At 62.0% G+C, this 12147-nt stretch overlaps 1 protein-coding gene across 6 annotated transcripts in view; it reads right to left on the bottom strand.

Moving 5' to 3' along the window:
* The window catches only part of MAD1L1 (mitotic arrest deficient 1 like 1), a 248881-nt gene that overhangs the window by 26184 nt on the left and 210550 nt on the right, over positions 1 to 12147 (bottom strand). The gene's annotated exons all lie outside the window — the stretch shown is intronic.

Here is a 12147-nt window from a genome sequence, read left to right as displayed (position 1 = left end):
CAGTCCCGGGCTGTGTCCAGCTCTCCTGCCCTGAGTTCACGACTCCACGCGTTTCTGGCTCCTCAGGCCAGCGCCCGCCCCACTCCGGCGAGCTCGTTCTAAGCATTTGTTCACAGTTGGTCTCGTGTCGCCTTCTGCAGTCTATCCTGCAATGCTCCAACCACTCAGTGACTTTTTAAAGATTCATAAGTATCAGGTTCACGCTTTGTGCTGTAAAGGTCGATGGATTTTGATAAACGCACAGTGAAATGCATCCACGTTACGGGATCATACAGAAGTGTTCCGCGGCCCTGAGCTCTGGGCTCCGCTATCCAACCCGCCCCTGGGCTCTGAACCCTGGTGACCACGGCTACTTTTCCTGTCTATAGTTTTGCCTTTTCCAGAAAGTCAGACAATTGGAATCCTATAGCACGTGGCCTTTTCACATCGGCTTCTTCCTCTGGGCTACATGCATCGAAGGTTCCCAGGGTCTTTTCCCGGCCTGACAGCTCGCTTCTGTTTACTGCGGAGCGGCCCTCCGTCGGATGGACGACCACAGTCTGCAGATGCGTCACCTAAACCGGAGGCCATCTCGGTTCTTTTCAGTTTTGGGGATTTATAAACAGCCACATGCAGGTTTCTGGGTGGACACAGTTTCCAAATAAGCATGGTTAGCTTTTCCAGGCCGTGACTCGGGTGCGGGACACAGGGTCACCCGTCCGAGCCTTCACTCAGGCCTCCTGCTCCTGCGACGCTGAGTGACGAGCTCAACCACCAAGACCTGATGCAGAGCCCCCCCCGCAGCCGTCAGGTTTGAGGTGGCTCTGCCTGCCATCACCCCGGTCCACACGGACGTGCATGTGGCCAGGCCTGTCACCGGCTCCCCTTCTCCCGCCCACAGGGATCAGTCACAGGGTCTGGGGGGTGCATGACCCGAGCCAGGCCCGGCACAGGTTTCCTGCGAGGTTACATTCAGATGCCGAGGAAGAGACGCCTCCGCTTTTCTGAGGCCCCACTGGGGCTGCTGGTGGCCGAGTCCTGTGGCCTCCTCCCGCCACAGGGGAAAACGCGGTCGATGCGGTGAGGCAGGCGGAGGGTGAAAGCAGCTGGGCATTGTCCTGGGCGTTCACCAAACGTGCGGACCTGCAAGGACTGCCAAGTCCCGTAAAAGGCTCAGGCCGAGAGCAGCTGGGGCCGACCCCCTCCGAGGTTGTGAATCGCTAGAAATAAAACAGTGGAGTACTGGAGCAAGGACAGACATACTGACTGACAGACAGAGCCCTGGACGGGCACCTGTGTGGTCACCTGATTGTGAGGAAACGGGCCTTTCGACAGCCGGAGACCTGACCTCAGGCCACACGCTAAAGTCAACTCCAAAGGGCTGCAAAGCTAAACGTGGAAGAAGCAACAACAGAACACCGTTGAGACCCGGGACTAGACCAAGACTCCACAGGCAGGATTCAGAAAGTGCAGCCGTGAGAGCAAGGAGAACCAGGCTGGGTGCTCCCGACAGTAAGAGCCTCTCTGCAGCATCAACACAGTGCACAGGGACCCGACTGTGCGGACGACGCGTCTGGAATATGCATATCTGACCAATGACTCATGTTCAGAATATTTAAAGAAATCAGAAAAACTCCTAAGAGTCAGATGATTCAATTTAAAAATGGGCAAAAAACTTGAACAAACACTACACATAAAGAAAATATCCGAAGACCCAATAAACATATGAAAAGGCTCTCAAATGTATCAAACATCAGAGAAAGGCAAATCCAAACCGCACTGGGACGCCCGACCCACCCAGCAGAAGGGCACACGGCACCCAGTGTGAGCCTCGGGCGAGCGCTCTGTGAAAGGCGACCGTGCGCTCATCCCGTGACCCAGCCCCTCAGAAGCACGCACACGGGCTCCCCAAAGGCTCACGCCTCGTGACAGCTCCAACGGGAAACGACTCAAAGGCCGTCAACTACACGGGGCAAATTCCCACCAGGAAGGGTGCATGTCGGCGGGGACGCCTCGGCTCCACTGCATGTCGGCGAGAGGGTGGTCTCGCCCACAGAGGAGCCGGCTGCGCGGGGGCAGGTGCCGTGGGTGCCCTTAGCCTGGAGCCTGTGCTGAGGCCGGCAGAGCGGCTGCCTTTGGGGGAGAGGGGCCGGATGGGGCTGAGGGGCTCCTTGTAGTGCCCTGTGCCTGCTCAGGTGGTGAGGTTCCCAAATGCTGTGTGCACTTTTTCTGTGTGGACATCGTTATGCAATAAAAAAGTCTTTTAAAATGTGATCGAACGAGGCCTGGGATCTTTCTAAGCCTGAGCCCGGCTCTGCCCTCCACTTCCCAAACCCAGTTCTTTCCCTGCCCCCCTCATCAAGCTGCTTTGCCTGGTTCTGATTACCGGCCACCCAGAGTGACGCCAACACACCAGGGACGGGCATGCTCCATGTGCTCAAGAAACAGGCCTCAGGTCAGTTAGGAAAAAGGACCCTCCGAGTGCAGTGACATGAGAGGGAGGAGTGCGACAGCCGTCAGCGACAGAGCCCGGCCACCAGCGGCTGACACGAACTGCACTGTGCCGGGCCCCGGCTGACGGGCCATCCTCACGTCCCCTCCAAAGTTATTCTGGTGGCCGCTGACCACTGACAACCTCTCTCAATTCTAGCTCAGCCTTTCTGGATCTGTTTTCCCTCATCCACCCCCCACCTGAGAAATGAACAGAACTCTTAGCTCAAGAATCTTATTTTACATACAACTCTAAACGCACAGTCCAGCGTGTGTGGTGACGGTGGCAGTGACAGTGGCTGTGGCTCCCTGTGGGTTTGGTAACGAGAGCCCTCCCTGTATGGATTCCGTGCAGCCTCAGTGCTCCAGGGCCGGAGAGCTCGGGGGGCTCGGAGGGGGGCTCACAACTGCCGAGTGCCCCATCCCACCGTGCCAGGGGGAGAGGGGCCGGCGTCTTGGCTTTCAGATGAGGAAACGGAGGCTCCGAGAGGGGGTCCTGGCCCCGGCCAGGCCGCCCCTTCTGCTGGCTCACCTGTGGCCGCGGGCTGGGGTGCCTGAGCTCTGGCTGACGGGCTCCGGGGAAGGCACCGGGGGGAGAACCAAGGTCCCGAGTGGGACATGCCGTGGGGACGTGCAGCGGAGCACGTGGCTGGGACACTGGAGTACCTCGGGAGAGGACGGAACGACCCCATCCGACGGCACCTTCCCATCCCCGGAGCGCCCGGAGCCCGGTGCCTGTGGCGCTGGGACACCCCCGGCCTCCACGTGGGCGCCTGTCGCGGTGCAGCTGTGCAAGAACGAGAATCCGGGCAGGGACGTGCGGCCGGGAAGCGCAACACCCCCAGGGCCTCCCGAGCCCTGACACGCAAGCCTGGGGCTCCCACCCCGACCCCGTGGGGTGCTGCCCGACGCCTCCACAGCCGAGGCCCACGTGCCCGCCGTGGCGGTCACCCCTGCAGCTGTCCCTGCACGTCCACCGCCAGCCGGAGCTGCACCAACACCTGCAGCCCGCCTGCCCGGTGCCGCTCGGCCCACAGGCCACCTCCCCCGGCCCACGGCTCGTGCTGCACAGCCCCCAGCTGGCCTCCTGGCTCACGCCCGCGCCCACCCGCCTCCACACACCCCCTCACGGCTCCAGGGATGAGTGCTGCCCCTGGGACCCCCGAGGCCTCCAGCCGCTGCCAGGAAACACCTCCCCGGGGCCTGAGGTGTGGGCACGGAGGCCTCTCCCTGCCAGGACAGGGGGTCTCTGGGGGCTGTGGCCGCTAGGAGCCCAGATGGATGGGCTTGGAGTTTGGCCCTGGGCAGTGCCACCTAGCTGGGCAGTCAGGGGAGATGGGGAGCTGGGTTGGCCTCCTGGGCAGCCCGAGGCCAGGGCAGTCGGGGTGGAGACCCCTCCTCAGGGGAGCGGTTGAGCAGGACCGTCCACACACGACCCACCTGAGTCCAGGGGGCCGGCACTGTGGAGACCCCATCACTGCCACCTACCCGCTCAGATGTCCCCAGGCACTGCCCTCCTTCGCCTCCCCACTGCACCGAGATGGGGAGCCCCAGCTTCCCGCTGCCAGCTCAGCAGGTCTTGGGCCCTCAGGGCGCCCCTCACTTTACAGCTGAGGAGAGAAGGGCAGGGGACCCTGTGGGCTGGGCACGCTCGGGGCCAACATGGAAAGCCGTCCCGGGGAGCCGATGCACGAGAAGGCGAGCAGATGGGAGAGACTGTCCAACCCGCTGAAATCTGCAGGGAGATGACAGCTTGGAGGAAGAAAGGGGGAAAATGGCTATAATCTCCTGCCAGGAATCTGCGGCCTTGTTTGGTTCACAGCTGAGAGGACTGCTGAGAAGCTGACAAGAATTTCAAAAGGAAAAGTTCTGAACCTTCCTTCGACGTGATGGTGCAATTATTGACTAAACAAAAATATTTCATGTGCTGAGCCAGGGGTGGGGTGGGGGGCACTTTCTGTTAATGACGCAGCAAACACGAGGGGCCTTGGCGCGTTGGAGGGGGCGGTCACCCGCCACTTGGGTGTCCGTCCGTCTGTCCATGGAGGACAAAGCAGGCAGGATGGGGGGGGGTCTACCAAGCGTGCAACGTGAGCACTGCCCAGCACGTGCAAAGGCCCTGGGGTGTGAGGGGCATGGGGGGGTCAGGGGTTAGTGACAGCAAATTTCCCAAGACACACGGGGAACCTGAAGCACCAAGAGGGCAGTGACCCAACGGAGGTCACACAGTGTCGGGGGCAGAGCTGGGATCCCTAGGCCAGGGCTCCTTCTTGGGGTGAGCTCACAAATTCTCTTCCGGGGCCGTTCGCCCCACTGGAGGGCAGGTCAGGCCCCACCACCCGCGATCCCCACCACACTGTACCCCCAGGGCCGGGCCCTCCCTCCCCGGTTCCCCATGTTTCCTGGGGGCTCCTCCCGCCTCCTCTGGCCTCCTCTGGCCTCTGGACGGGGCCGGCCCTCGGCTCTGCAGCCTCCAGCAGAGGACACGGCACCTGAGGGGAGCGGGGCAGGCCGCCTGCCACCCTGGGCCCGACAGGCACGCGGAGGACCCTGCTGGAGCGGGGACTGGGAGCAGAATCGAAGGTGCAGTTAAGTAACTGCCGACTCTCGTGCACATTTATGAGTCATCTGGCCTCGGAGTGAATCGATACCTCCGCACTGCAGGAGCTCGGATCAGGGAGGGGAGAGGCGGGTGAGGGTCCGCCGTGTCCAGGGGCCAGAGGGGCAGCATGGGACAGACGGCAGGCCGGGAGGGACGGGGGACCCTGCACGCGCCAGCCTGGGGAGCGGCCCCAACGGTGACTGGGGCAAACCCCTCTGGCTCTGCCCCTCGGTCTCCTCTTCCCTCCCGGGGCTGGCACGGGCCTGGCACACAGTGCCACCTCCTGGCGCCGCAGCTCGGGCACAGCCTGGGTCTCTGTGGACAGAACCGTGCTGAGTGGCAGGGACAGGAATCTGCTTCCAGGGACCCTCAGCTGGCCCACCCGCTCGTTCACACACTGGGAAACCGAGGCCCAAACAGCACCAGGGGCCCCCCTGTCCATGCATGGGGTCCCTATGGAGACACAGAAGGTGTATCTCAGAGAGATGGAGGGGGATGCCGTTCACGGCTGAGTCAGATGGGACCCCGCCTTCCCCCTGACAACTTGAGGGGGCCTGGCCCAGGCTCAGACGTGCAGGACCCGGGGCTGGGGGCAGCTGCCCTCCAGAGTGCCAGCGGCCAGGGGCCAGTGTGGGGCCCCTCCCGCCCTGTCAAGGCCTACCCTGAGGTCCCAGGACCGGCTCCTCCGGGCGCCTGGGCGGGCTCGGGGTGCACTCTGCTGTTCCAGGCACCAATGGCTGTGGACTCGTGCTTCTCCCTGAGCCCCAGTGTGCTCACAGGAGGGACTGCTGCCCCCAGCCAGGCCCTGCTGGGCTCACAGTCCTGCCCGTTGGCCACTGGGGAGAAGACCAGGAGTCCCCTGGCCTGACGAGCAGCTCCTTCTGCATCGGGGGGACCTGCCTTGCCACAGCTCCCGCAGGCCCAGGGCCACCGCTGCGCACGCGGTCCAGAAAGCTACAGGCACCTTCCCTCACCTCCTTCCAGACCCTGTCTTCTACCCCAAATACACTCCAGCTTCAGACGGTTGAAAGGGGCAGAATATAGCTGACACAAGGCCCTGCAGCCATGCTGACCCTGGGGCAGCTACCGTGGCGGCCCGACGGGACCTGGTGCCCCCGGCCCCTCACCCTCCGTCCCCGCGCCTGCTTCCCCTTCCTCCTGCCATCGGAAAGCGCTGATCCGTCTGTTGTCAATCGTCTCCCCTGAACACAGGCTCCAGGAGAGTCCAAGCCTCGAGGGTCCCACATTCTGCGGCACCTCGGGCCCGGAGGGGAGGTGGGGGGACACCTGCCCCCACGGCTGGTAGGGGTGGGCACTGAGGATGGCTTCGAGAGCCGCACTCCGAGGCGCCTGCCTCCCGAGATGAGTCATGGGAGAGGCCAGCGGGGCCCAGGGACAAGCCACCCTGGTGCGGACACCCAAGGCCGTGCTCTGACCACATGGGGGGACGTTCAGGGAGAAACGAAGCTCCTGCAAAGAAGAGCAAGAACCCACAGAGGAGCTTCTAGAAGGAAGGCGAGAAGACGGAGCCCTCCTGCTCTCATGGCCAGGATGGAGACGACCGTGCAAGCCCTCGCCCCGTGCCCCTGCTGCCCGTGCACCCCCACACCCTGTGCCCTCCACGGTCCTGCTGTGGCCGGGGCTGCGCCACAAAGCAGATGCTCAGATCCAGGAAGGACAGCGACCTCCCGGAGAGCACGACACGCCTGGGGCGACACTGACATCAGCACCCGCGGCAGTTCCCGTGCACAGACCTTCCCCATCAGTCTCCTCGGCACCTGCCAGCTCCCGGCTGGGGCACCGTCTGCCACCCTCCTGCTTCCCCTTGAGGACTCAGCGAGGGCACCCCTCCTGTGTGCCGCACCCAGGGAGCCCCGTCCTGGGCCTGTCGGGTGCTCTGGCCGGAGCTCTGCTGGGACAGGGCCCCCCTGCCCCTCACGGCCACCCTCGCCCGGTGGCTGTGGGAACCCAGCAGACTGCGCGTGTCAAGCAGGCAGCAGGGCACCTCTCGCCCAGGAAGTCCTCATGCCTGGTGGGCACCGTTGTTTCTGGTGTGCGCTCTCACCTTCCCCCTTTAACCCGGGCGGTCGCATGTTTTCAGGCTTCTCTGCACCTGGCTGTCATCATCGAGTGCACCCTGGGGGTCCTCCCACCAGGTACCTCCCGCACCACCTGTCTCTGCATCGCTGCGTCGCGGTCCAGTAGGGCCCGGCCACCGTCCAGCCCGTCCCCACTTCCACATGTGCAGGCTGGAGGACACACGTCCAGAGGATGGGCAATGGAAACAAGGGGGACGTGCCGTCATCTCACAGTGAGTGCTGAAGGCCCTTCACACGCTCACTCCAACGCCCACTGCCAGAGGGCAGACAGCGCCCGCTCCCCGCAGCCTCACCGTAGTGGTGCTGCCAGACCTCGAGGTTTCTGCTAGCAGGTGAAAAGTGAGATTTTGGCACAGCTTTAACTTTCACTGCAATCGGTATATATGAGTTTCTTTTTACATTTTATATGTGATCCTGTCCTGGGTCTGATTTTCAGATGGATCATTGTTCTTTTTCTTGTTGATTTCTAGGAGCTCTTTGTATGTTGAGGACTTCAGCTCTTTTGGTTACAAGTTGTTCCAACTTCACGTTTGTCTGTTGACTTTGCTTGAGTTGTTTTTTTTTTTAAGCCAAGAAGTTTTTTATTTTTTTTAATGTTTATATAGCTGAATTTATCCTCCTTTTCCTTTTTGGCTTTTAGGGTTTGTATCATGTTTTGGCCTTTCTTATATCAAGGTTATAAAATAATTCCACATTGGATTTCTAGTTTTTTTCTGGTCTCATTTTTTTACATTCAAATCTTTGACTAATTTGATTTTTTCATAACTAATGAGGCATAGATTCAACCTATTTTTTTAAAAGCTAGCTACCTAGTACCCCCAAAATCATTTACTGAAGGCCCATCTTTTCCTCACTGCTTTGACATCCCCCTTTGTCATGTACTGTAGGTATTTAGGTCTGATTTTGCTCTGTCTTCTCCATTAGTCCATATGTCAGTTCACGGCCCAGTTCCAGATTGTTCTAACTGTTGATCTTTCAGTGTTTTAGATCTGAAATGTCTCCTCGCCCGATGGTTCCTCTCAGAGTTTCCCGAGCAGCTCTCGTTGTAAACTTTAGAATAAGCTTTTCTAGTTCTTCTCTTCCCCAATGAAGTTAGACATTTCACTAGGATTACATGACATGGAGATATCTACTCTTCCTATACAAGAATATTGATATGTATTTCTATTTGTCCTCTTTTGTATCTCGAGGGAACACTTTAAAGTGTATTTCTGTCCTGCGTGCTTCATGTTGGATTTACTCCTGGGTGTGGCAGCTCTGTTAGGACTGTAACTGGGCTTCTCTTTAATTACATCTCATACTGAAGGCCGTCTGTACATAAGGACTTGAAGTTCTGCATATTAAGTTGGTAAATCACTTTATGGTGCCTATCATACACTTTTTGTTTTTGAGTGAGCAAGCAGGAGTGTGCCCCTGTCGCAAGAGGGTGCAGACACGTGCACCCCCAGGACCCCCGGCCTGGCCCTCTGCACCCCAGGACCCCTGGCCTGGATCTCTGCACCCCCAGGACCCCAGGCCTGGCCCTCTGCACCCCAGAAACCCTGGCCTGGCCCTCTGCACCCCAGGACCCCCGGCCTGGCCCTCTACACCCCCAGGACCCCCGGCCTGGCTCTCTGTACCCCAGGACCCCCGGCCTGGCCCTCTGTACCCCCAGGACCCCAGGCCTGGCCCTCTGCACCCCAGGACCCCAGGCCTGGCCCTCTGCACCCCAGGACCCCTGGCCTGGCCCTCTGCACCCCAGGAACCCAGGCCTGGCCCTCTGCACCCCAGGACCCCAGGCCTGGCCCTCTGTACCCCCAGGACCCCAGGCCTGGCCCTCTGCACCCCAGGAACCCCTGCCTGGCCCTCTGCACCCCCGGGACCCCCGGCCTGGTTCTCTGGCCACGAGCTCTGGGGCTAAGGGCCGGCATCGGACATCCAGGGTGGGCCTTGGGCAGAGAGGAGGTTCTGACCAGTCCCGGGGCCCTGCTAGCCCGGTGCTCCTTCCTGCGAGCTATATTTAAAATAAGACACTTAATGAAAGGGGAAAAAAGCCCAGCCCCAGCCCCCCACTGCGGCAGCTCAGGCTGCTCATGTTTATTAACGCTGAAGACTAAAAGCAGCGGCTCGCTGATGTGCATTTGTGCGCTCGAGTTTCTACAGGCGCTGATTTCATGTGATTCTTTATGAGAAGAACGATGTGCCCTGAATACTAAGCCCCTCCTCCTCCCGGGGGCCTCGTCCAGCCCAAGCCGGTTCCCGCATCATCGCTGACCCCACCCGACCCAGGCTGGGCCGTGAGCCCCCTCGGCCCTCCAACCTCGGAGCGGCCGGCCCCACGCTCTCGTCTCACAGCCTGGGGAGAGGCCGGGCTGCCCAGCCAGGTGGGCACAGCCCCAGGGGCGTCACAGTGGGGTCTCTCCGCCCTGGACCTGGGTCCTGGCCTGGCGGTGGTGTCCTGGAGCCGCTCGCGCCTGTCCGTGCAGACCCCGGTGTCTGCGGCTGAGTGGCGGAGGCTGCGCAGGGATCCAGCCCCACCCGCGGCCTTGGCCTTGCCCTCTGAGAGTGACCTTTACTTCCCTGCGGTCCCTGTGAGGTTTCCAGATGAGTCAAGTTGGGAACCAACACTTCAAATCCTGGGAGTCGGGCACGGCAGGAGGTACCGTGTGATTATCAGGCTTTGGCCATTTGCGATATCCTCCTCACGGCGGCTCCTGAGGGGCCTTACGGCTGCGCAGGGCTGGCAGACAGCGGGCAGGCCTGGCGCACACCGGAGCTGCTTCCCCTGACCGTGGGCCTAGGGCCCGTTCTGTGGCCTCACACTCCCTTTCCTCTTCCGGAAAATGAAGGCAGCACCTTGCCGGAGGATGGAGGGGCTGAGGGACGTGGGTGTGGGGGAGCGTGAGGGGGATGGGGGGACGGGTGGCCTTTGCCGGGAGGCCCGAGCCTGGCAGGGGAAATGTCGGGGCGGCTGAGCCATGAATGCGCCCCGACCAGGCCTCAGAGGCCCCCTGCTCTGCCCACGGCCCCGCTCTCAGGAGGGAACCAGGGATGCCCACATCCAGTGCTTTGTGGCAAGAATGCGGCCACTGTCTGGAGCTCCAGGGGCTCGGTGACCGCCTCCCGCCTGCCCTCTGACCTGCCGTCGCTGCTCCCCATGCCCTGCTGCTCTCCCTGGTGCCCGGCCTCCCTGTCTCTGTTGGTGGCCGCGCACTGCCCACTGCCCGGTGGCCCGAGGCCCGCCCTGTTCCTTTGGTGGCAGCACCAGCGTCCCTTCCTGTGCAGGCGCCGGGGTGAGGGTGGCTCCGCAGGGCAGGTGTCATCAGTGCCGTGCACAACGGGGAGAGAGTGCCAAGGCCCCGGGGACAGGAGGCGAGAGGACAGCCAGGGAGGGGTGGGGGGAGCGGGGGCTTCTCACTCCCACCCTGCAGCTCCGTGAAGGTGCGGACCCCAGCGCCTGGCCCGTCAGGCCAACACCCACAGAATCCTGCACGTTCGGGGCGCAGCTCACAGGGCTTCCCAGCCTCAGTCTTGATCTGCGAACACCGCAGCATGCTCAGTCCCTTTCTGCCTCTAAAATCAGAGCTGGCTCCACATCTTGCGGCTGTCTCCCCACCTCTCAGTGGGCGGCCTGCTCTGGGTTGGTGCACTCCTGCCTGCAGTCCTCACAGAGACCCCAGGAGCTGCCGGGGAGCCCCTCGGCTCGGCCCTGGCCCTCGGGGCCCATTCCCCGCCTGCCCTGGCCCTGGCAGCACATGGGGGTGCCCCCAGCTCGGAGCCCCAGCTGCAGCCTGCGGCCTCACCCACCAGCTCCACGAGCCACCCGGGGTCCCCAGTAGCCGCTGGCCCCACCCATGTGCACCCAGCTAAGCTGAGCCACCGCTGGTTTCCACGTCCCCTGCAGCCACACTGAAGACGCGCCTCCTCCGGAGGGAGAGATGGAAGCCAGCGGAGCAGGGTGGGGTGTGGGTGTGGCATCCTCGGGCGGGTGCTGGGACCCTACTGAAGGCTGAGTCTCCCAGCCAGGGGGGCATGAAGGGCTCAGAAGGGACACCACACACCCAGGACGCGTGTGCAGAGTGCACGGGCTGGGAGACGGGGTGAGTGGACGGGCCCTCTGCCCTCGAGGAGAGACTGGAGGAACAGGAGCCGATGGACTCGGCACCCACCGGCGCCCACAGGGCAGGTGTGGCGGCCAGCACCGTGGCAGCCTGTCTCCCCAGGGACACGGCACTTCGGCTCAGTGTCCCCACTTTTCCAGGAAGCCTGGGGCGCAGATGGAAAGTCCAGCAGGCTAGGACCCCAGAGGGCCAGAGCTGGACTCCAGCCTCGGTCAGGGCTGCTAGAAGCCCAGGGCTCCCCACGGCTCCCCCACAGCTCTGGGTTGTCGCCTGCTGGCACTGCCCCCCCCCCCAAACACACACTGCACACCTGCCTCATGGCCAGGGGCCCCGGGTGCGCACGGCACAGCCGGGAGTGTGCGGGGTGCCGAGGGGACCTGGCAGGCCCCGCCCATGGCCCCTCAGCACGGGGACACCCAAGGGCCAGTCCACAGCTTGGCGAGGTGGCCAGAAGCCCGGAGCTGGGATGGGGACCTCAGCGCCTTGCACTGGGGTGAGCCGCACCCCGATGGCCAGGTGTTGGGGAGACATCAAACATGGCCTCGGGCTGTGTTGGGCGTCAAACACCAACTCAGTCCTGCGCCCGCTGACAGGGCCCAGCCCACCTCTGCCGGGGGCCCCACTTACCCAGGGTCAACGGCCCGTCTCTGGGAACCGGTAATGAAAAGAGACGAGATTTTCCTCTAACAGGTGTCAAGATAAAATCAATGGCCTCTCTAGAATCTGGGTGATTTCTAACCCGTGTTTTCTTAACTTGGAACAAGTTAGATGTGAAGATAAAGACAAAGAATAACATGGAAACAAGGAAACTGGTGGCTCAATTGCACAACTGCAGGTGGAGACATCGAGGGGACGGGCTCGGACACAAAGACCAAAC

The sequence above is a fragment of the Choloepus didactylus genome, chromosome 21 (genome assembly GCF_015220235.1).
Source record: "Choloepus didactylus isolate mChoDid1 chromosome 21, mChoDid1.pri, whole genome shotgun sequence".
NCBI lineage: Eukaryota > Metazoa > Chordata > Mammalia > Pilosa > Megalonychidae > Choloepus > Choloepus didactylus.
Note: the sequence above shows the minus strand (reverse complement) of the source record. Positions and strands in the feature narration are given on the sequence as shown.